Source organism: Malaclemys terrapin, chromosome 9, assembly GCF_027887155.1.
Source record: "Malaclemys terrapin pileata isolate rMalTer1 chromosome 9, rMalTer1.hap1, whole genome shotgun sequence".
Taxonomy (NCBI): domain Eukaryota; kingdom Metazoa; phylum Chordata; order Testudines; family Emydidae; genus Malaclemys; species Malaclemys terrapin.
In genome coordinates this window covers 67,476,550-67,502,381 of record NC_071513.1, presented here as the reverse complement: position 1 = coordinate 67,502,381, position 25,832 = coordinate 67,476,550, and the positions used below count along the sequence as shown (strand labels likewise).

The 25,832-nt window shown below is 42.2% G+C and overlaps 1 long non-coding RNA gene across 1 annotated transcript in view; it reads left to right on the top strand.

The window, feature by feature from the left end:
* The window catches only part of LOC128842735 (uncharacterized), a 28,319-nt gene extending 4,038 nt beyond the window's left edge, over positions 1 to 24,281 (top strand). Inside the window, exons 2-3 of the long non-coding RNA XR_008446102.1 lie at positions 2,888 to 2,961; positions 24,161 to 24,281. This is a non-coding gene — a long non-coding RNA (uncharacterized LOC128842735). The remainder of the gene's footprint in view (positions 1 to 2,887; positions 2,962 to 24,160) is intronic.
* The last annotated feature ends 1,551 nt before the right edge of the window (positions 24,282 to 25,832 follow it).

Sequence of the window (25,832 nt, the reverse complement as noted above, 5' to 3'; positions counted from 1 at the left end):
TAAGTGAAAGGGATTTAAACGTAAGCCAGCGCTAGATAAATCTTGTGAACAATGTGAGGTTATCAGTGAATGCTGATGAGGACATAATATATGAAGATTTTGCTGAGTCCACTGGTGTCCATTAAGTCTATTGCTGATATGCTTAATAATGAAGACAAATTGAGCAGATCCTTCTGTTCCTCAGCTGCATAATGGTTTATGAACGATAAGATATGGTTCAGAGAGAGGCATTTAAATAGATATTGTGAGTAAATCTACACTGCAGCTGGGAATAAATCTTCCAGCCCAGATTAACAGACTCACGGTAGTAGGGCTTAAGCTAGCCCTAGCAGGGCTCTTGCTAGCATAACACCGACAGATACCAGTCACCCCAGTCGTCAGTGGGCGGGTTCAAACCTGGGGCCTTTGGAACTTAGTGCATGAGCCTCTATCACATGAGCTAAAAGCCAACTGGCTGTTGGCTAAGGCTGTAGAGCAGACTCATTTTCTCTCTCTCTCTAAGTGGTCACGGTGCCACTAGATGGGACAGAACACCACACCCAGGAGGTGTGTGGGTTACACTAGCATGCTAAATATAGCAATGTGGACATTCTGGCTCAGGCTGGCGTGTGGGCTCTCAAGCTCGCCTGAGGTCCAGCCTGAGTGGGAACATTTACATTGTTATTTTTAGGAAACTATCTTGAACCACGCTAGCAAGTGTTTGTCTACCTGGGCTTTGAAACTCACTGCCAGCTGCAGTGTAGATGTACCCCATTAGGTCAAATTTGGCCTCAAATTTAGATTTATAAAAATAAGGATGGTTTATTTTATAATTGTTTAAAAATACCAGTGGCAAGTTTTTAAACAAACATTCCTCAGCCCTGTTTGAACCCCAAACATTGCATTAGATCCAGAACATGAACCACACTAGAAAGTATAATCAAATGTAAAAATAACTAGTTTATTTTTACTGTCCAAGCTGAAATGGGAAACGTAAGTAACCAGAATACAGAGTCAAAAGCAAAATTCATTTTAAAATCTTATCTAAGGTGATTTTTAAAACAAAGACAAGGATTTTGGTTTTTAAGTATGATTTTTAACTTGACAGATTTCCTGTAACACAGGGGTCTCAAACACGCAGCCTGCGGGCCACATGCGGCCCATGGAGCTCTTCCCTGCGGCCTGCCAAGCTCCCCACGCGCCCCCCCCCAGTTACTTCCTGTCACCGCCAAACTCCCCTGCCCCCCACCCCCCAGTTATTTTATGTGGCAGCTAAGCTCCCTGCTCACTGTTCCCCAATGTTTGGGGACAGGCCTCTCCCCCGGCCCCACCTGCCGCCCCCACGCACCTCCCCCGAGTGTCCCCCGGCCTCACTTGCTGCCCCCTCACTGCCCTGGAGCCTGCAGCTCATGCTGACTCTGCTCCACTCTGATGGCTTCCAGCATCACTTACTGCCGCAGGGTCCTAGTGCCCCCCTCCACTAGGGCCAGGGCAGGCTGCCCTTCCCCTGCCCTAGTCCTGAGCCTCTCCAATGCCCCAAACCCCTCATCCGCAGCTCCACAGCTCTCACCCCTGCACTCTCCTATCCCCAAACTCCATCCCAGAGCGTGCACCCCCACCCTCTGCCCCAGCCCCGAGCCTGCACCCAAACTCCCTCCCAGAGCCTGCACCCCAGACACCCACCCAAACTCCCTCCCAGAGCCTTAGGCAGGTGGGGGTGGAGTTTGGGGGGGCAGGTTCTGGGCACCACCAAAATTTCTACAAACCTGTCACCCTGGAAGAGGCAGAGCAGGGGTGGAGTGGTGGTGCAGCCCAGTACAGTGCGGGGGCTTTAACAGAAGTAAATCTAACTAAGTGCATGTTTTGTCCTTTGAGTGAGGTGCATTACTGTTGGTGGCGTTTAGCATTTTCCAGGAGGGACAGGGAAGGAGCAGGGAGCCGCACGCTCAGGGGAGGAGGTGGAGAAGAGACGGGGCAGGGGCAGGGCCTCATGGAAGAGGTGGAGTAGGGGCGGGGGCGGGGCCAGGGGCAGTGGTGGAGGGGGGGGGGAAGGTGTCAGTGATGCAGCCCTCGGGCCAATGCACTAGTCCTCATGTGGCCCTCGTGGTCATTTGAGATTGAGACCCCTGCTGTAACACCAACACTATAGGTGTTTTCCAAAACTAGAAAATGGCATCGTATAGCACATGCATTAAAGTCACAGCCTTTCCACTTTAATTCATTTAATTAGAGTGTTAAGAAAGACATATATTGATGTTCTAAATACATATAGGGTTGCAAACTTTGGATCCAGGTCCAAACTTCTCCAAAGTCTGACTGTTTGTGTCTGGGGTTTAACTTCAGACCTGTCTCTAGTTATAAATGTGTAAACTTTATAAGAAGGATGAATTTAAGAATTATTTGTATCTGACAGTTTTAGTTCATTTATCACTTTGTGCTCTGGCACTGGCAGTCAGTAAAGCAGTTTTCTTCATCAGCCACTTAATGTGATCAAACAAAGCAGAATGGATTTGGTCTAAATAAACAGGGGTTGGCAACCTTTCAGAAGTGGGGTGCCGAGTCTTCATTTATTCACTCTAATTTAAGGTTTTGTGTGCCAGTAATACATTTTAACGTTTTTAGAAGGTCTCTTTCTCTAAGTCTATAATATATAACTAAACTACTGTTGTATGTCAAGTAAATAAGGTTTTTAAAACATTTAAGAAGCTTAATTTAAAATTAAATTAAAATGCAGAGCCCCCCGGACCGGTGGCCAGGACCCGGGCAGTGTGAGTGCCATTGAAAATCAGCTCGCTTGCCGACTTCGGCATGCGTGCCATAGGTTGCCTACCCCTGGTGTAGGCAATTTTTACTTGAAGTGTACCAATTGTTTTTTTTTGGCAAACTACTTATTTTTCTCCTTCACTAGTGACACATGCAAAGATATTGCAGAAAATGTGTGCACCGTGAAAACTTGAACCACTGAGCCACATATACGCACAGGTGAGTGGATAGTGGGTGATCTTCACCCATGTCACACAAGGGTTATGCTAAGCTCTCCACAGCATACACTGGAATAAGGGGACTGGGGACGGGGGGCACCACAAAAGGGGAATTAATGTGATGGGAGTGTGCAGGACACAAGCAGGGAAGGGCCATGGACACTGTGACCACATGGATCCAGTGGACCTAACTCCAAAGATAGGTGGTAAAAAATGAAAGCAGCTATTATTCTACTATATAGGGTAGAATAAAACCCAAGTATATTTCAAGTGCAGAGTTTAGTGAATGGAGCAATAAGCAGTTGTGAGCGGATCTTGGATGATGATTTCTTTTTCTAGAATACTTGATGTTAAACAAAGTTGTCCTATAGGTAGCTTGTTAGAGGTGCTGTGAGTATTATGTGACTACAGAGTGCAGCATAAATACAAGGACAATCTGATTTGTGTTGCCTGACTGCTTTACATGGCAGAAGTAATTTGAAATATCTGAATATGGGATTGTAATTTACTGTGTGAGGGTAACAGAGACTGTGGATTATCTAACATTTAGAGTAGGATTTGTGTGGTCAGAGTGCCATCCAAATATTCATTAATTAATCTCTCAACAGCCCTAGGAGTCAAGTATGTAACAGACAGTAAGCCCCCCTGCCTTTTTTTTAATAGCTGAGGAAAAACACATGGCAGTTAATAGTGACTTACGCAAGGACACACTGTGGGTTGAATCCTCAGCAGCACACAAGGCAAAGGTAGCTCTTGGTACAACTTAGAGCAGCCACAAGGCTGGAACAATCCCATAAGAGCACTCCAGTTCTTTCCTCTCCTTCCCCCAGAGGCCTGACCATTTAGGGCTGGTTTAAGGTCACTTTGTGCCACTCCAGCAGCAGAAAGGGTCCCTAATAGGGCAGAGGATCTGACTCAATGAGTCAGTGGCAGAACCGGGTTTATGAGTCAGAAGTTACTGGGTCTCAGCCTCAGCCTCAATCCACTAGATCATTTACTTGAGGAATGGTCCTAGACTCGAGTATAGGGGGTATATAGTTTCTTTCTGGAATGACTACCACATTGTGATAAACCATAAGTTATCAGGGCAAAGTTTCAGCTGTTGGGAGACCAGAGGTAAAGCACCTACCATGGTTCCAGTTCTCTATAATACTTGCAATGAACTTAAAGATATTGCATCTCTCTTAGAGAAGAAGTAACATCATTGATCTGTCAAAAGGCTCACGGTCCAGTTATGCACATACCTACAGTACAATGCTCACCGGTTTTACTCATACTGAGCATGCCTTTGGTTGCAACACTTCATAACCCCTTGTTAACTTTCCCTGTTATGGGTCTTAAAAAACTGAAATAGATAAACTGTTCATGGAGGTTTCATTATTCCTGTTAGGAAAGAAAGAGTAATAGGCAATTCAGGCAACACTATTTTGGACAAAGGCTATTGAATAAATTGAATTACTGTATGTTACCAGCTAAGGACAATTACCAAGTATTATGTTTTATTCATGCAATTTACTGATGTCTTTGACCAGTCTGACATTATGAAGATTGAGTCAGTCAGAATTTATAGACAACAAGCAGAGTCAATGACAACTTGCCTCATTAAGAAGAAATGTTGGATCACTAAAGAAATATATTTAGTCATTTGTCTGTCAATTTGAGTTTTTTTTTAAAAAGTAGGAACTGTGTTCTGATTCCCTGCTCCAGATCTTATGGGTTTGATCTTGCCTCCCCCTGGTAAGCAGAGTGCACTGGTGGCATCATGGAAAATTAGCTACTATACTTCCTGTGCAGTGAGCGACAGTGGTATTATGCATATGCAGCCACATATGGCCCTACAGCCTATTCCCACAACCTGTCCTGAAGCCAGAGCATCACCCCTGACTCCCTGCATGGGGTTCCATCTAACTCCAGTGATGGACAAGGAATTACATACGTGGCTTCCTGCATCCCTGTTGTAACAATTGTGCTTTCAGCTCCATCTCCTTAATCTTCTCTATGTCTCTGCTTGTGGGGAGGGTAAGTCAAAGTACCACAGATCTACAAAAGTAGGTAAAGGGAGTAGTTTGCAAGCTTCAGGCAATTTAAGACAAGCAGAAAGCATATAGGGAGTAGGGATGTTATAAATATGAAGGGGGAGGGGGAGAGAACAAGTTGTCACCAACTGATAGGCGGGAAGACTGTCCTGGGCCCATCTTTGGCAGACAGCTGTAGGTGCAAGTTTTATCTCAGTTTTAAACTGATACTGCTTTTAGTTCAGCATAAACAGTAGTGAGGGCATCTGACACCATGGTGAGCCCTGACAATGTCTAAGGTTACTGAACAACAGCCAGAACACAGAAGAATGTCAAAGTCAAATGTTCGCTGTGTATTAGAGAGCAGGATGACATAGCTGGGGCCAGTGTAAAGAAATGTTTCCACTTTATTTATTCCCAGACTATGTGATAAGCAGGGGGAGGTGTACTAAGAGACACCAAATCAAACTTTTTTGACCCAAAAGAAAGGAAACAACCATCATTAGCATCATTTAAACCAGTGGTTCTCAAACTAGGGGTGCCGCTTGTTCAGGGAAAGCCCCGGCAGGCCAGGCCGGTTTGTTTACCTGCCGCATCCACAGGTTCGGCTGATCGCAGCTCCCAATGGCCGTGGTTCACCATTCTCGACAAATGGGAGCTGCAGGAAGCAGTGCAGGCTGAGGGACATGCTGGCCACCCCTTCCTGCAGCTCCCATTGGCCGAGAACGGCGAACCGCGGCCACTGGGAGCTGCGATCGGCTGAACTGCGGACGTGGCAGGTAAACAAACTGGCCTGGCCCACCACGGGCTTTCCCTGAACAAGCTGTGCCCCTAGATTGGGAACCACTGATTTAAACAAAGTTGTTCTCATTTGTGTGATATAGCAACATCCCAATTGGTCAATTATTGTTCACATTAACATTAGCACATTTAACTTTTGCACACATGGGGGAAAAAAGCAAGTCCTGCCTACCCATGTAAACAGATTTTGATGGACTAAAGCTTCATTTTCCCTAATGATTGTGAAAAGAATATATAGCACATAACAAATGTGTATATATATTGCACATTTAAAATAAATGTGCTCATCTGTAATGAGCTGTAATAATCAATTAGACATCAGCATAGTATCTGAGTATTTCAATGACTAAAAAACCCTGTTATAGCCAACAATCAGCTTGGCAGTGTGGATTATTTTAATAGACAAAACGCTTTACAACTAGTCTTTACCATCTGTTCCGCCTTCTAATTACAAATGCAACAAGAATATAATTCACAATTGCATCATTAAAAAGACATAAGGGATTTAATGTATGTCTATGCTCCCTTTTAACATAGCATGCAGCTGTTACGTTTTTCTCTTGTTTTGTAGATAAAAATCAAGAAGAAAACTTCTTTCCCCTCATAGAGGAAATCCCCTGAATTTGAGAGTTTTTCATAAAACTCTATATGTACTAACATTATGAATATACATGGACTACATTTAAACAGAGGTACTTATTTATATACCTGTAGTGGCTACTCAGGTATGTTCATATAGGGATGGGAGCAACCCACAATTCTGCTAAGTGCTTGGCCAACAGACAAAGGGCCTGCTTTTACTCTCATGTAAGTGTAAGTCAAGAGCAACCCCAGCAGTGTCAATGGATTTGCAACAGCTTCCAAATGGACAGTTATACCAGATGCTGAGCACCCTTAACACCTACTGAAATCATCTCCAGGGAATGCAAGGTGAAGGCACTCGGGGCCTAGAGTTTTAAAGGTATTTACTCAGCTAAAAATGCAGATAGACACATAGTGGGATTTTCAAAAGAACCTAACTCTCATTGGAGTGTTTTTGATTGACCCACTATGTCCCCTAGAAAATTCCACTAGCTGCCTAGGTGCATCTTTAGGTGTCTAAATACCATTAAAAATCAGGCTCCTTGGTGGCTCTGGGCATAAGTCCCATGAAACTTCAGCTCCCAAGCACCTAAATCACTTGAATATAGAGTTTAGGCTCCTGAGGCTATATATACATCGTGCTGCAGTGCTGACAATGCAGTCTAAATTGCAGAGAGCACCAAAGTGTTGCTCTCTAACTGTTCCATTTGGATGCTGCTGGCATAAACTAAATGGTACCTAGTTTGCATTAATATAGTCCTGTGTGAAAGAGGACTATGTTAAATTCATGCTGGCAGTGTCCACATGGGGCAGTTAGATCCCAACTCTTTGTTGTGCTCTGCAATTCACACTTTAGTAGTCCGCACTGCAGTCCAGTGTAGACAAGCCCAGAGTCACTTAGGTAACTTATAACATTTTCTCTTTGAAAATCTGTGTTTGTCCAAAGTGGCAAAGCATCAGCTCTTCAGATCATGGTCCTTGATAAAGACAGATGACTAGTTTACAGTCCAAAACCTTGAATAGAACATAAAGAGATGTAATCTGAGTATTGGAAAAGTACAGTAATCCCATCATTCCTCCTTCCCTACTCCACAACAGGCACAGTGTTTTAAATTGCAACCTTAAATTTCTAAATTCAAATACACAATTCAGAATAAATCTGGAAAGTATATTTTATACAGCATATTAAATTAAAAAAAACAACAGAAGTTGAGCACTCAAGCACACGATACAGGAAATTCAAAATTTAAAGTTCCATAGCAACTCAGCCACATTTCACATGCTGTACATATTCTGATATTAATTTTACAACATAAACCAGTAATAAGGTATACAGTTACAAGGAAAACAAGAGTAGAAGAAAAAGTGCAAATGCAAGCTGTTGTGAGGAACCTTAAACTGAAGCTTTATCTTAAAAGTAAAAGTGACATTGTGAGATGCCATGTTTATTGTCTTTCTATAACTTCCAGATCAAATTTATTCAGTTTACAAGTATTTTTGTGTTTTTTCCCCCTAACTGCCAGTCCTGAAAATCTCACCTGTAATCTGAAAGTCAAACTGGGATTTTTACTTCCTGTTTCTTCTCCATCACTGGGGTTTTAAAGAACAGGATGGCCAAACATTCGTCAGGGATGGTCTAGATTTATTTGGCTATGAGGGGAGGCCAGGACTTTTCAGGGCGCCTTCCAGCCCTACATGTCTATGATTCTATGATTATCTCCAGCAATAATGATTCTGCAGGGAAAATTTTGCTTTCAGGTACACCAGGGCAAAGACATTGTATCCAGAATAGATCCATAGAAGTATCTATAGAATCCCTTAGCTGCCATTGGTGTTACACAGATGTTAAGTGATTGGTCCAGTCATTGGTATTTAGTAAATAATTATATCGATGGATAAGAATCTGTCACTAACCCTTTTAGTGAACGGGGGCATGAAATGGGAAGTTACATGAGGTCTTTACGCACAATCTGGCCCCAAACATGAGAACTCTGCTGCACATTGTGCTATGCTATTTTTTTTGTTTTGTTTTGTTTATCTTTGGTTTAACCTAGACAAATCTAAGATGCAAAGCCCAGAGAAATTCAGCATAATAAAGCCTTTATGTTTCAATGTCAGGAAGAAAACTAATTTCATTTCCTCACCCTCTCTTCCTACCACAAATCCACCTTGGGTTAGAAGATAAATTGACCCTAATCACTGGTATAAATTCAGTTTCATATTTCAAATGCCAACACCATTTTGAGACTCTAGTAATTAACACCACTTTCAGGAACTTAGTGAGACAAAAAAGGGACAGCTTGATCCTTTCCCTGCACATACACCAGCAATGAACCATCAAACTCTCTCCTCTTTCCTCCGTCACTGGTTGAAATGAATGGCATCAGCAAAAGGCTATTGAAGCTTTAAATGTATTGAGCATGAGATCCATCGTATTCGAGAAGGTCGGGGTAACTGATTACTTTCAAACTATGGGTAAAATATTTCTACAGATTCCAGGTGCAATCTTTCTTTCCTTGTGTGCCTTGTGTTATAATATTTGATTTTAATACATTCAGATCAAAATGAAACACACCTAGATTAAAAAAAAAATCCTCACAAAACAGACGCTATAGGAAAAACAAAATGCCAGCAGGTGTTCCTACATGCTTTGTATTAAAGCTCAGTAAAATAAACTACCCTACTACATGGTAGAAAGTGCAAATCACTGAACGTTGTAAATTTTCTTAATGTATCACAGCCCAGAGACACATGTGCGAAAGACAGTAATTTAGTGCTAATACCCTGTGAATATTTAAATAGCCCTCTGATGTTATCTTTTTTTATCAGTGTGGTGTGGGGCGGTCAACATTTGTTTTACACTCCCCTCCAACTAAACTACACAAAAATAACTATGTGTAAACAATTATGAAATATGGTTGTTGCCCATCTGTATTATCAGTATGGCCGGAATCCCTCCAACACATATTATGACAATGTCAGAGGACATTCCTTTAATCCTCATAAATACCTAGGCTAAAATATATTTTCTTAATTATGTGGTTTTCTACGTTATAAAACCAAATCCACTGCCCCACTACAACTGCTTTGCTCCACTCCAGCACAACTCACCCAGATCAGAAAATCTGGGGCCATAACATTGTTCTTTTCTATTCCCACAAGCAAAAAGAAAACATGTCACAACATGACTGGGCCATAGTCCAGTGTTTAATCATGGCTATTTCTGTAGTGTATATAGAGCCTTTGTGTAAACAAAACAGTGTACCGATGCCATTACTTGTCCAAATGAAGTGGCTATAAGAGGAAAAACAGTGGGTAGGTAATACAGCATCAGATATTCTGTTCATTATTCGAGGGCACCAAATGAAATTCAGATTTAGTAATAACAATTAAGAAAAATGGTGGTGAAGATTATTTTTGCAACTAACCCCCCTAACTAGCAGCCGGACAGCCTTGACTTGGCCCATGTTGTGAGCAGCTGGAAATGCATCGCCTGAGGCAGAGTCACTGCACTACAGCTTCAGGGCACACAGGAGGTACTTGTCTTCTACATGTACCCCTCTCTGCACCCCACCAACTCCACTTGGCAGTGCAGAGGAGGACAGAACCATGGTCAAACCTCATCTCAACCTTTGCCCAGCTTCTCTATATTTGCTGGGATTTAATGGAGCACAGAGACTATGACCATGCATGGAGGAATTCATGAAAAGAGGAAGACTTCCTGTGCCCTCTTTCCCTATGCTCCCATTCAGTAACTAGCACAAGGTGGGACTGCTTTTTAGACTGCTTTAAGCCCTGATCATGAAGTTTAAACTATCTCTAACTCTAGGGATTAAGGGGAGATCTAGTGTGAGAGACAGATTATGTCTGCCTAATGCAAGGTTTCTAGCCCTTTCCTCTGAAGCATCTGGCCCTGACCACTCTCAGAGCCAGGATACTAGACTAGATTGACCTCAGGTTTGATCCAGTCTGGCAGTTTCTATATATTTATTACTTTAATACTTTTCAGGTGGCAATGTCAGTGAATAGCTTTGATGGTCAGTGCCCTCTCATGCCTGTCTGTAGTGTTGCAGCAACTTCCTCAAATGCCAGCCAGGGCATTTATAGTCTCCCCCCTTCTGGGACAAAAGAGAGTCTGATAGACCAGGACTCCAGGATTTTAGTTAGGGGTTGATAATCCCAGATCCCTGAAATCCTAACCCCTGTGCTCTAAAAGGCTTACCTTTGCTGGGGATGACAGAGGAACCCCTCTGGCTACCCTCTCCTCTGGATCCAGTCCAGGATCCTGGCATTAAGCAGCTGGGACAATCTCATAATCCCTTGCTGCTTCTTACCTCACCTCTCTTGTAGGCTTTTCCCAGAGCCATGTTTTCTGATTCTTCTTCTCTGGAAGTCAGAATTCCTGGGCAGCTTCCCGACAGTCTGTTGCTGAATGGACCACTTCTCAGTAGTCCCTCAGGGTATGTCTACACTGCAGCTGGGAGGTGTAATTCCCACCTTGGGTGGATGTACATGAACTAACTCAACCTAGTGCCTAAGTGTAGCTGTGGTGACAGGGGTAGCAGCTTGGGCTAGCTGCCCAAGTGTGTACCCAGGAGGTCAGGTGGGATTGTACTCAGGCAGCTAGCCTGAGCTACTGAGGGCACTCTGCTATTTTTAACTGTTAGCTTGAGCAAAGCTAGTGTATGCATGTCTACCCGAGCTGGGAATTACTCCTCCCAGCTGCTGTGTAGCTATATCCTCAATCTGTCTAGAAGCCACCCCTCTCCTCTAATTTACAGCCTTCTGTTGCTGGCCCAGCAATTAGCCACAGTGGTTAATCCCTTAGTGGCTGTGGTAGAATGGGGTCTCTAAACTCCATGCAGGCAAATACTTAGTAGATTTTTCTGGACAAGTAACAATGGAAGAGATTAATCAGCATAATATAATATTCTGCTACCATTATTTCTTAGGAGGACAGAGTGAAGAGAGACACAAAAGAGATCATGTGCCGTTTGTACTCACATTACAGACATTTAAAATACAGTATGTTCCACAATTGATGGAGAAGTACCCAGATTTCCTATAGGTCACAAACTTTGCAGTTTATATGCTATCTCTTTTCTAAAAGAATGGCTTAAATTAACAAAGCCATGATTTAATCCTAGAGCAGTCAAAATAATGTTTAGCAGCTCCAGAACCAGTTTTCCCTCACTGATAGAAAGGTTTAATTAAGACCCATATATATTATTGCCAGGCAGAATTCCCATTGTTATTACTTGTATTGCAGTAGTTCCTAAGGGATCAGGGCCCCATTGTGCAAGGCGATGTACAAACACATAAAGAAATAGTGACTGGCCCAAAGAACTTAAAATCTAAATACAAGACAAGAGAAAACATCTCCTGGTCCTATAAAAAAAAATCAGAAAAATTACAATGCACATAAGTTAAGGTCAATAAAAGATACATTCCAGTGAAACTTTTAGATGTTTCAGTTGGGGACTGAAGATGGTAAAGGCCCCTAGATTTAACTACTTCCCACCCTCCTCCTTTCTTGCTTGCTTCATCTTTTTGTTTTGTTTTGTTTTTGAGCTAGTGGTTGAAAGTGACTGGTGACTCGGAAGACACAAACACAATTATTTATGTTGAAGTGCAGCTTGCTGCTGAGGGTGCTATTGCCCAATATAGTAAACACATTACCTTGGTTATAATGAGTAAATTTCAGCTGTAACAGACACTATCTGGATATTAATTGACACTACTTACAGTGATCTAAAGAGAGATGGGAGCGTGGAGAGCTGTCCGGTGTAGAAATGAGATGGAGGAGCCACAGAGGACTGTTTTATAATTGTCAGCTGTGTATATCCTGCTTTTTAATTAGCCAACTTATTTAAAAGGCAACTGTGTGTATTTGGGGCATAACGCTCACGCTATTAATTGAATGTGCTCTTATTTTACACATGGAACATTTATACTGGGGTGAAAACTGCCCTATTATCTTCAGTAAAATGACTACATTTTAAACTCAGAAGAAATTAAATAAGTATGTCCTAAGAGGTAATATCTGCTCCATCTGTCACCGAAAAGCATTTTCAATTCTACTTAGGTCTCTGGTTCCTAATTTTCCTATGATCCCTCTGTATGGCAGAAGAATAGAAAATTGCTTATTTACTGTAAGTAGTGTCAATTAATATCCAGATAGTATCTGTTACAGCTGAAATTTGAGAATAGAAAATTGCTTATTAATGGCAAAACCAGTTGAAAATTCAGCCTCCATCTGTCACAGATGGTTTGGTCTAGCCTTCGGTAGTAGCAGTGAAATCTCCTCTGATTAACATACTGCTCTTCTAGACTCACCTCTTAACCTATCCAGGTTCTGGAGACAGATGTCTCAAAGGCAGCCTGTTGTGCTTTCTTTCCTCATCAGCAATCCAAAGAGTTCATGGACTTGTCAAAAGTCCATTCCACTGAGCATAAACAAGCCTGATTTATCAGTCGAAGAACTCTAAGTAAGACACACGTTCTTCAGGTCACACATGCAGTTAACTTCTAGACAATGGCACTGTAGTATCTCACTTGACCGAACAATGAGAACTACTTCAGAGTTGATGACCAACCTGGCCCTAAATATTTGGAAATTTTGTCCAGAAAGAAATAAAGCCTAATTGCAAAACATGTTTTAAGGAGAAAGTCTGGTAGTGAATGGCTGGTAGGAACAAAGGTTTGTAGGAAGCAGGGCCAACTCCAGGGTTTTGGCCGCCCCAAGCAGCCAAAAAAAAAAAAAGCCTTGATCGCAATCTGCGGCGGCAATTCGGCGGAAGGTCCTTCGCTCTGAGCGGGAATGAGGGACCGTCCGCCGAATTGCCACCAAATAGCTGGACCTGCCGCCCCTCTCCGGAGTGGCCACCCCAAGCACCTGCTTGCCAGGCTAGTGCCTGGAGCTGGCCCTGATAGGAAGGGAAATACACTTTCAAATACCTGTTCACCACCAAGTGGACTTTTAAAAATCAGCCCACTTATTAAGATGCCTACAGATTTAGAAGCCTGATGTTAGGTCATATTTAAAAAACAAACTGGATTAAAAAAAACCCTGTATTCCATTAGTATCCCAGGCAACAAAGCAATGGAACAGATGTTCTAATCTCATGCAGGGGTCTATAGTTCTCATAACTATTTCCTCACCTCCAGGAATTCCAGAACATGCAGACAAAATTGATGGAGAGGATAGAATTGCTTACCATCCATATAGAAGCAGCCAGGGAGTCATTGGATACTGGCCTTCTGTGACCCTGAATTCACATGTCAGTGGGGCCAAGAAATAAAGATCAGGTTCTTACCAGCACTCCTGTATGCCATACCTTTATTACTATCCTGGGAAGTTAATTTCTACACATGGCAAGAAAAGAGATTCCTTTGCTGCAAGGAATTATCCTTCCCAAAGCCTGAACTTTAGAATCAGGCGAACCAATTTCTGCTCTCAGATTGCTAAGAAAGAATGACAATTCATCAATCATAAACCAACATTTGCAAGAACTTTCTCTTATTGAATAATTAGTGTCTTTTCAGGAATTGTCCCTACTCACTGACAAAATTATAAATCCACTGCCCACTGTCCCCTCAAGTGTCAGGGCTTTGCCTCAGTTTTATTTAGGCAAAGTGGAACAGAAAAATGTGACAAGCTAGTCAGGGCTGCTGCCTTACCAAAACTTGTTTTCTAATGGGATGTCAAGGTTTTGCTAAATCATTTAGCTGTAATTGCTAATTCTTCTTGCAAAACTAGGAACATAGGACTCATTATACCAGTCCAGACTCACATTCCATCTAATCCAGTATCATCCCTCCAACAGTGTCTGGTACCACAGGCTTCAGAGAGAAGTGCAAGGAACTTGAGGTGGTCAATAATCTGCCCATTCAGTGTGGTGGTTCTTAATCTCCTATACAATACATGTCCTTAAGCATAGGGGTTTGGAGTCAATAGGACCTGCTGGCTGCCAAGTGGACTTTTAAAAATCAGTCAATTTATTAACATGCCTACAGATTTTGGAGTCATGAGATTTTGGAGATGTTAGGGCATATTTAAAAACAAAAACCAGCAATAACTTTGGCCCAAGTCTTGAGTCAAAATTCCTAATAAATCCCATAAAGATCCTGTTTCCATCTGTTGATCTTCCAGATTTCTCCTATAGGTAGGAATCTGCAGTTTATTCTTATAGACTTTTAAATCAATTTTCCATTCATTGTGAATTTTACTGGTGTTCTTCTCCTGTCCCAGCGGACATTTTATCATCCTTTTAATTATGATTTCACCATAACTGTTGTATTCTACCTCTTCAAACATGTTTTCTAATAAAAAAATAACCCCTTCCCTAACGTTGGGGTGCTATTAAGACATTTTGTTATGTTCTAACTTTCCTAGCTTCTTTATGTGTCCAGCTAATAGCTAGAATGAATTGCTAGACAAGCCCTCTTTATATATGTCGGATGCCCAAACTCTTTCACACCAATGGCTATACTGACATTCAGCATCTGTCAGATATTAAGGATGAGATGATAAACTAGCTCCCCATATTGCAACTGGCTTCACACTGATAGACCTCAGAGCTACACTGAAGTCAGTAGAGCTCCAGCATACATGCAGTGGTCTGACCTGAGTGAACCTGTTGCAGAATTGGAGCATATACAACTCCATTACACGGAATCACCCACTCTTTAAATGGAGGGGGGTGGTTTTATTAACAATTTAAAATTATAACATGCTGAAACTTGTCATTTAAGATTGACTCAGAAACAGCCTTTTTTCCCTTAAATCAGTGAAGCCATATCTTTCCTCTACCTTTCTCAAAATATTGTTCAGTGTTTTCTGAAATTCTGTTAATTCATGAACTAAAATATCTGTATATTTTTTTTTTAATTAAAGTCAATGGAAGTGTTCCAGATGTCCTGCACTGTAAGTGAGATCAGGAAGGATAGTGGTTTTGTAGCAAGGGTACTAGATATAACTCCAAAATAGAGGGGGTAAAATTTTTCACTTGAAACATTTTTCATCATAAAAAGAACAGGAGTACTTGTGGCACCTTAGAGACTAACAAGGTGCCACAAGTACTCCTATTCTTTTTACGGATACAGACTAACACGGTTGCTACTCTGAAATTTTTCATCATTGAATGCAGTTTCAGTGGATTTGAATCATTTCATTAATTGGTGTGAAACTATTTCTGTCCAAAAAGTCAAATGTCATTTTCAAAACAAAATGTTTCTACTTTTTAATTCAAGACAACCTTTCATTTAGAATTTTGCTTTGATTTTATTAAACGTTTTTTTTTTTAAGTTAATAAACCTCAAACATGCAGTTAACAATTTCATTTTGGGCTAAATGAAACATTGTGTTTGACCACCAAACTGAACAAATCAGTTATCACTCAGGACACTGCATTCAGCTCCCAACTGTGCCACAGACTTCCCGTGTGATCTTAAACAAGTCATTCAGTTTCTCTGTGCCTCAGTTCTCGATCTGTTAAATCGAGATAGCAGCAGGTCCATAACTCACACGGGTTTTGCAATGATAAATAAATTAATGATTGGGAAGTGCTCAGATGACTCTGATAGTGGAAGCGATAAATATACATAGACAAATCTGACTTTTCTCCTAGACCATCCATTTACGTAGAACTCTGTGGCTGGAAATTTTATTTTATGAAGAGAAATAAAAGAGCAGCTCTTATTTGGAGAATTCTTTATACTGGAACATGCAGATACACTGTCCATTTCATTTTTTTTTAAAGAGCACACATAATAGCTGAGCTGGTGCAGTTTTCTATTGCCTGATTTGCCTGACCATGTCACAGGGTTTTATTTATGCATTTATTTCAATTCATGCTACTCTACAATAATAGTCCAAAATCTAGGTGTTCTTGGCACTGCCTTAAAATATACTTTTAAAGGCTTTAATTCAGCGTGCTATTTAAGCGGGTGCCTAACTTACTGTCACGTACTCCCAGATCATAATACTTGGGTAATAACATACATATAACAAAAACAATATTAAAATCCTCTAACAAAATCCTCACCAAGAATCCCTTTCTCCCTGAGACCCAGCCATCCCCATTGTCTTGTGGACTAGAGAGAGAAGAAAGGCCTTGTATCACAGCCTGACTTTTAGCAAATCTAAGGCAAAGAAAGAATGGAAGTGGGCAATTTACAGTGAAATCTGTACAAGAGTTTTTATAATTCAGTTTTCCCATCTGTAAAACAGGGAAATTGATACTGACCTTTGTAAAGCACTTTGAGTTCTACGGATGAAAAGTGCTATGAAAGTGCTTGGTATTATTATTATTAGGTAGCCTTGTTCTTTAAAGAGACTGTTCCCAAGCATCCCCAAACACATTGGGCCTGATTCTCCTCTCACTTACATCAGAGTAAGTCAGGAGGAGTTACTACAATGCAGCCAGTGGGGTTATGGCAACACGAAACAAGTGCAAGTGACTCCAAATCTACTTCCATTGAATTTAATAACATGTTTATTTTTATGGTAATGCCTAAGGGCCAACCAAGGTCTTGTAAAATAAGGCCCATTGAGGACAATTTTGCTCCATCTTCATTGGAAAACTACCTCCATTCACTAACCAATTTTGGTCACGCCCTTGAAAGTCATTTAAGAAAGGCTCCAATGCCCACACATATGCAGACTCCAATCCTGCAACGGAGGCTGCACCCAGCTGCAAGGAACTCCAGTGCAACTACCAATCAGGACAATAATATATGAAGAAAAAAACGTGAGCTCCATATACACATATTGAAAAAAGCTAGAACTAAGATGAGAAAAAAGAATCACTATAATTTATTATAGATATCTGAATATATCACTGAAGTGCAGGGTCTACTCTTAGGCCTGGTCCCCACTAAGTCCCCACTTCGGACTAAGGTATGCAAATTCAGCTACGTTAATAACGTAGCTGAATTCGAAGTACCTTAGTCCGAACTTACCGCGGGTCCAGACGCGGCAGGAAGGCTCCCCGTCGATTCTGCATACTCCTCTCGCTGAGCTGGAGTACCGGCGTCGACGGCGAGCACTTCCGGGATCGATCCGGGATCGATTTATCGCGTCTTAACCAGACATGATAAATCGATCCCAGAACATCGATTGCCTGCCGCCGGACCCTCCGGTAAGTGTAGACATACCCTTATTTAAGAAGAAATAGACAAACTATTAGGAATAAACCACTATTCCTTCGCTAAAAGATTTGAAAGAGCTGTTCTGTGTATATCAAGGAAAGCATCACTTTTTTATGTTTTAGAAATGTTTAAAAATCTAAATTTTATACTACTTCTACTATGGAAGGCATATTTTATTATCCTATTAGTGTGGTTTTGGGAACCATCTCAGAAAAAGAGGCAGAACATTATTTGACACATGTACATTTTATATCCCCTCTTAAATGTTAGAAGAGTTTTGTGGTAACAACACACAAATGGTGTATTTTAGGGATGCTGGTCCTTCCCCCCACCCCCCTTCCCAGTCCTTACAGTGAAACCCTCCAGAGACAGTATTTCTTTTCTCCATGGAGATGTTGACGTTTGGTCTTGGCCTTTGACTGAAATGGCAGCACAACTACACAACCTTTTCACCGCCTCTGTTCCCCTAGGGTTATGGAATATGATAGCACTGCAGTATTCCCAAAAGTAGGTCAGTGCTGAGAAACTGGATTACTTGGCCAGCAAAGAATCAAAGAGACAATCCTGATGCAGGAGAGAAGAGCAAATAATTTATACTCTCTACCAATTGTGATTATCACATGAATTTAAATTAATTTGTAGCAATCATCATGACATCTTTCAAGAGTCTGGTACCTGTGCCAAAAATCTGTCCAGTTTTAGTGTGTCTCATGTTCATAAGGTGTAATTTACATAGCATATGTAAACCAGAAAGCATCTATGATACCTCAATTTTTCCTTGGGGAAAGGTACAAAAAATTTACCACTATGAAGGAAACTGCAGGTGTCCATGTGTTTAACATTAAATTTCCAGAGCCGGAAAAACTGAATCCACATTCCAAAATACACTTGGAATCAATAAATATATTAACATTTTTAGAAAGAACTGTTACAGTCTCATTCACAACGCATGTGTTAGTTAAATCTGTGATTTTAAATATCCCTTTGGTGAAAATGTTGATTTGTAATTTTAAAGCATTACAGATACTACAGATGATGTGCATGTTAGTCTCTCACTTCTGGTTCTCAGTACCACTGTTTTGTAAAAAGCACTCTCTCCTCCAAGGTCTTTATCTTACACACATGCTTAACTGCACACATCAGTAATCCAATCATAGACAGACGTGTGTAAGCACTTGCAGGATCAGGGCCCATGTTTTTTCTGTACATGTTATCAATCAACATGAGGCTTGTGCATATTAAGTTCTGTCACCAGCATAGAATATAACAATAAAAACATATTAAGGCTCAAGAACTGACATCTATGTTAATTGGAAATGCTTTTCTCTTTTTCAAATAACACAGTGACTATTCTAATGTCAGTTGCTAGGATCAATATGTTTAGTAGGAAATTCATAAGCAAGGTGCTTGTGAAATCACCAAAGTTTCATTAATACAAAACTGGGCTTTGATGCCAGTAGTTCTTTATTCCTCCTGACTTTAAAATATACCATTATTTTATCTAAGCACCATCACAAACTGTAGTTTGGCTCATGGATGGTGTGGTTACCCGCTCCTGCCCTAAGGGGTTAAAACGGCCCTGGAGGAAGGCTGTGGGAGGAGAAAAGCAGCTAGGCTGATTGGGGAAAATAGCCTCAGCTGGGGGCCACGCCCCAATTAGGGCCCAGCTGGCTCTATAAAGACTTGAGCCAGGAATAAAGGCACACAGTCTCCTCCATCTGTGGAGGGAAATGGGCCTGGCTGCTGGGGAGCTAGATAAGGTACCAGGAGTGGAGCAGGGCTAGGGGAAGGCCAAAGGAGCTGGGGAGCTCTGGCCTGGAAACCCCCCGAGCTGTGGCCTAGTATAAGGCCAAACATGTACTGAGGTTGTAGGGGACAGCCCAAGACTAGACAGAGGCAGCAGGCCCAACCCCCCCTTGCCAATGATGAGTGGCATACACTGCAGTCTGCCCCAGGGAATGGGGGCTAGTTGGTGACTGGCAGTAGCCTTACACTGAGGCAAGGTGGGGATAAGGGGTGGGGGTTCCCCTGGGTGGAGAGACCCTGAGACTGAGGGATTACTGCCAGAGGGGCAGCACCCTAGAGAAAGGGGCACTGTGGTCCTGGGAGGGACACAGGGGCCAGTGATAAGGCAGCTCACTGGCCTGCAGAAGGCGCTCTGGAATCTGGACGAGCTAATTCCTGACAGAGACCAGCAAGAGGTGCTGCAGGGGTGGGTCCTGCATCGCTATAGATGGTTTGCACCTATCTAATTAAAATTAGAGGTGTGTTCCCATTTTTGTATTTTTCAGGCTTTGTACTTATCTTTCCATTGTATTGTTCCCAGATATTTTTATTAATCTTTAATTATTTAAATATAAAGTACTACAGTGAGCAAAGGGCAGTTTAATAAGGCTCATTTATATCAAATGCAATACAAGAGGAACACAAATTAATTACAGAATTACTCCAAACCAAGGCATATTATTTTGTGAAAATTATGCACTAACTCCAACAGAGATAATGATAATTGCACCGTAACTCAAATGATTTCTACCACATCATCTTTTGAGTACATAGTTCATATCACTACTCTAAGCCCTACAAATCACATTAGGATTTGTGATTAGCTAAGAATATTAAACATGTTTTTGTTGCATGAGAGTGATGAACTATAAAATGCTCAATTTCTGTTTCATGAATCTAAACTGTAGCTAAATCTCAAAATCTCACACCAAAACTATTTTCATAGTATCCTACAACAATTTTGGCATGTGAAATTTGTTTGATTTTGCTCTATTATATTCAACATAAAGCATAATCACCCAATTTAATTATGAAGTCTGGAGTAACTGCTGGGTCAGTGAAATCATTCTCCTTGGCCACTGTGTCTGGGATCAGAATATAGTATGTTTCCAATCCTCAGTCTACCATATCTAGTCAGAATGGTCTGTACAGGAAATATCTTCCTTTTCATACCAATAGCAGGTAAACATTCATTTTTATTTTAGATATAAATATTTCTGTAATACTACACAGAACATCTCTGCATATAATATGCCATTACATTAAGAGACTTCCTCTGATTTAATCAGCAGACAACAGTGATTGATTAATCAATAAATGGGCATAGCCTTATTAACGTGAACAAATTAGACTTTCCAGAATATATTGCTATAGAGGCAAGATTTCTTCTTTACAAATATGCCCCATAATTGATAGTAGTGACCTTCTGACAACACTGAAAAACATTTTCCAATTAAAAGGCTGCTGTTTCATTTACTCCCTGTAACTAGAGATCATGGTAAAGAGAACTATGTGTTTGTGGAGTAGTGCTTAAAATATTCCCTAGTGTTCCAATAGAGGAAGTGAAGAGTGCTGCACTTTATGCAATTTTATATAATGGAAAAACAAAAGATGCTCTATCAATGAGGACCATGCAAAGAGTTAATATTGCTTAGCATTTCTATTGACCTTCATGACTCACAACCTGGGTTATCGTCCATTTGCCCCATTGTGGTGCCAATGAGCCATCATCCAACCACAAATGCCCATCAAAGAACTCCCATGTCAGAAGGCAGCTCCCTGTTGAGGAGGCACAGATCCAATGCCACTGAAATCAATGAAATTGCAGTCACTTACACCAGATCTGAATTTGATCTCAGTCGAAAACTCATTAGCAACTGTGTTAGAAATGGTTAAAATTCCCTGAGAAAAGATTGTCCAAAAAAATGGGTTGTGTTGAAAAACCCCTAAAGCTTGAAAAAAATTTGTTTAAAACCAAAGTTTTTTTCCAGAAAATTTTCAACAAAAAAACCCAAAAAGTGTTTAGTTTAAGTCAAAACTTTTCACAGAAAAAGTAATCACTTCCCAACAAGCTCTAAAGAGTATTCTAACCCCCCCCCCCATCACAAGGAATGTTAAATCCTAAAATCAAGTATATTGGAGAGGAGTGGAATGAGACCTGAATCAGACCAAGGCTAAGATTCTGAGTTTATATTTGATAAGCCCATTTTTATGGGTCTTCATGTGATTTCAGCTCTAAATGGCAGAAATCTCATAAGGTAAATTCTAAACACAAGATTTACATTACCTTACTCCGTGGGGGGCGGGAGGGGGGAAGTGAGGTTCTGATTTGGGCCTATTTGTAGTTTACACCACTATATTCTGTCTAATCACTGCAGATAGATCAATAAACTACAACCAGAGCCAGGCTAGGTCTGCAAATCCTCAAAACTACTACCTTTGGGCTTGACACAATGCAAAACAACAACAAAAGAAAATGTTTTCATGTTTTTTTATACAGATTACATCAGCTGAAGGTCTGCCTAGTATTTGGAAAGTGGTATAGATACACTGACTTGAGCGGACCTATGACAATTTGCACCAACTGGGGAGCTGGCTCACTACTTAAAGATCCATCAGAAATTACATAAAAAATGAAATACCTTAAAGTGGAGTACCTGGTCCATGAAAGGGAATGTTTCATTTGATCAACCAACTTGTTTTACTTTATTCAAGCATTCACAAATCTCCAGTCATTTCAAGTATCTATGTTAACATCCTGCATTCATCTCCATGGTATCTAAGGGTATGTTTACACTATGAAATTAGGTTGATTTTAGAGAAAGCAATTTTTAGAAATCGATTTTATACAGTCGATTGTGCATGTCCCCACTAAGCGCATTAAGTCAGCGGAGTGCATTCTCAGTACCGTGGCTAGCATCGACTTATGGAGCAGTGCACTGTGGGAAGCTATCCCACAGTTCCCACAGTCTCCACTGCCCATTGGAATTCTGGGTTAAGCTCCCGATGCCTGTTGAGGCAAAAACGTCGTCGCGAGTGGTTTTGGGTACATGTTGGCAGTCTCCCCTCCCTTCCTCCCTCCCTCCATTAATGCAACTGCAGACAATCATTTTGTGCCTTTTTTTCCTGGATTACCCATGCAGACGCCATAGCACGGCAAGCATGGAGCCCGTTCAGCTCACCGCTGTTGTTGCGAGCATTGTAAACACCTCTCACATTATAATGCAGTATGTGCAGAACCTGGCTAAGAGAAAGCAGCATGAGGACGATTGTGAAGAGGACATGGACACAGACATTCCTGAAAGCATGTATATGGCAATTGGGACATCATGGCAGCAGTGGGGCTGGTTGATACGGTGGAACACCAATTCTAGACCCGGCAAACAAGCACAGACGGGTTATAACCGCATAGTGTTGCAGGTATGGGATGATTACCAGTGGCTGCAAAACTTTTGCATGCATAAGGCCACTTTCCTGGAACTCTGAGTTGCTTTTTCCTGCCCTGAAGTGCAGGAATACCAAGATGAGAGGTGCCTTGACAGTTGAGAAGTGAATGGCAGTAGCCCTGTGAAAGCTTGCAATGCCTGATTGCTAGCAATCAGTTGGGAATCAATTTGGAGAGGGCAAATCTACTGTGGGGACTGCTGTGATTCAACTAGCCAATGCAATCACTGATGTTTTGCTATCAAGGATAGTGACTCTGGGAAATGTGCAGGCCATAACGGATGGCTTTGCTGCAATGGGGTTCCCTAACTGTGGTGGGGCGATAGACAGAATGCATATCCCTATATTGGCACCGGACCACCTTGCCAACCAGTACATAAACCGCAAGGGGTAATTTTCAATGGTGCTGCAAACACTGGTGGATCACAAGGGACGTTTCCCCGATATCAACGTGGGATGGCAGGGAAAGGTGCATGACGCTCGCATCTTTAGGAACTCTGGGGTGTTTGAGCAGCTGCAAGAAGGGACTTACTTCCCAGACCAGAAAATTACTGTTGGGGATGTTGAAATGCCAGTAGTTATCCTTGGAGACCCACCCTACCCCTTGCTCCCATGGCTCATGAACCCATACACAGGCAGCCTGGACAGTAGTAAGGAGCAGTTCAACTATAGGCTGAGCAAGTGCAAAATGGTGGTAGAATGTGCCTTTGGACATTTAAAAGCTCGCTGGCGCTGTTTGCTGACTAGGTTAGACCTCAGTGCAACCAATATTCCTATTATTATTACTGCTTGCTGTGTGCTCCATAATATCTGTGAGAGTAAGGAGGAGATGTTTATGGTGGAATGGGATCGCCTGGCTGACAATTTGGAACAACCAGACACCAGGGTGATGAGAAGAGCACAGGTAGGCACGCTACGCATCAGAGAGGCTTTGAAAACCAGTTTCATGACTGGCCAGGCTACGGTATGACAGTTGTGTGTGTTTCTCCTTGATGAAAACCATCCCCTGTTGTTGATTTTAATTCCCTGTAATCCAACCACCCTCCCCCCCTTTGATCACAGCTGGCGAAGGAAATAAAGTCACTACTGTATTGGAACCATGCATTCTTTATTAATTAAAAAAAAGAGAGAGATAACTGATAAGGTAGCCCGGGTGGGGTAGGAGGGAAGGACAAGGCCACATTGCTTATTGTAGCCACACTACAAATCAAAACTTCTGTTGCTTGGGCATCCTCTAGAGTGGAGTGGCTGGGTGCCCGGAGCCTCCCCCCACCACATTCTTGGGCGTCTGGGTGAGGAGGATATGGAACTTGGGGAGGAGGGCAGGGGGTTGTACAGTGGATGCAGCGGCGGTCTGTGCTCTTGTTGGCTTTCCTGCAACTCCACCAGATGACTGAGCATGTCTGTTTGCTCCCCCATTAGCCTCAGCATTGCATCCTGCCTCTTCTCATCATGCTCACTTAATGCTTTCCTGGACTCTGCCACTGAATGCCTCCATGCATTCAGCTGGGCCCTATCAGTGTGGAAGAACTGCATGAGCTCGGAAAAGATGTCACCGTGAGTGTGGTTTTTTTTCACCTTCTAATATGCGATAACCTCAGGAATGGAGATGATAGGGGAAGCATAGAAACATTTGCACCTGTGGGGTGATAAAAAGGGAGGATAAAATTTAAGATGATACATTTCTGAAAACAAAAAGGAGACTCTTTCACAGTGAATCAAGCAATTAACAGCAGACAGCACATGCACTTTAGGTACAAGGTCGCATTTTGCCTGTTATATTGAGTGCCTGCCGGTATGGTGACACATCACACACGGCTGGGCAACAGAATTTGGTTTCCAGGCAGCCATGGTAAACCAAAGGGTATGTGGGTTTGGCTTCTAACGTCTTCATAACATGTGGGAATGTTTTCAAACTGCAGCACCCTCCTTTCCTATAGCAAGAATGCTGGTTCGGTTTGCCATTTAAAAGGAGGGGCTGCAGTTTTCGGGTGGATATGCAGCACACATCTTCCCCCTCCACGTGGCTATTTGGGATGATCCCTTCACCCCTCCCCCTGCCACATGGCTATTCTCAGGGATGATCCCTTTTAGCCAAGCGTAAACAGCCCAGCATGAACGGGGTTCTTTTACTGTTCCCTTACAAAAATTCCCCTATTTCAACCAGGTGACCATGAATGTTTTCACTCTCCTGAGGCTAACACAGAAAGATATAGACCAAATGTTGCTTGAATGCGACCAAAACCCAGGACCATTCGCTGCCATGCTTTCTGCAGCAATGATTCCAGACTACTTGCTACTGGCTTGGCATGATAAAGTGTCCTTCCGTGGAGGATGAAATAAGGCAGCCCTCCCCAGAAACCTTCTGCAAAGGCTTTCAGAGTACCTCCAGGAGAGCTTCATGGATATGTCCCTGGAGAATTCCCACTCCATCCCCAGACACATTAACAGACTTTTCCAGTAGCTATACTGGCCGCGAATGCATCCCAAGTCTTGAGGGAAAATCAAACATTAAACACTATTGCTTTTAAACCCTGTACTGTAGTTACAAATGTGCACTCACCAGAGGTGCTTTCTCCACCTTCAGGGTTGGGGATCCTGCTTTGGGAGGGTATTGGCTCCAGGGTGATGAAAAGGTCCTGGCTGCTGGGGAGAACTGATTCACCGCTTGCCTGCTGCGTGTTCTCCTCCTCCTCCTCTTCCTCATCCAGAAAATCCTCCTTCCTGTTGTGTGAGACTCCCCCCTGACAGGTGTCCACAGACAGTGGTGGGGTAGTGGTAAGGTTCCCCCCCCCCCAGAATGCCATGCAGCTGATCATAGAAGTGGCATATATGGGGCTCTGACCCAGAATGACCATTTCCTGCTTTGTCTTTTGGTAGGCTTGCCTGAGCTCTTTGACTTTCACACGGCACTGCTGTTTGTCCCTGTTGTAGCCTCTGTCCATTATGCCCTGTGCGATTTTTGGCATATATACTAGCATTTCTTCTTTTTGATCAGAGTTCTGCTTGTACAGATTCTTTTCCCCATACAACAATCAGATCCAGTCTCCCCCGTTCGCTCCATGCTGGAGTTCATTTGCGATTCTGGGGGGAC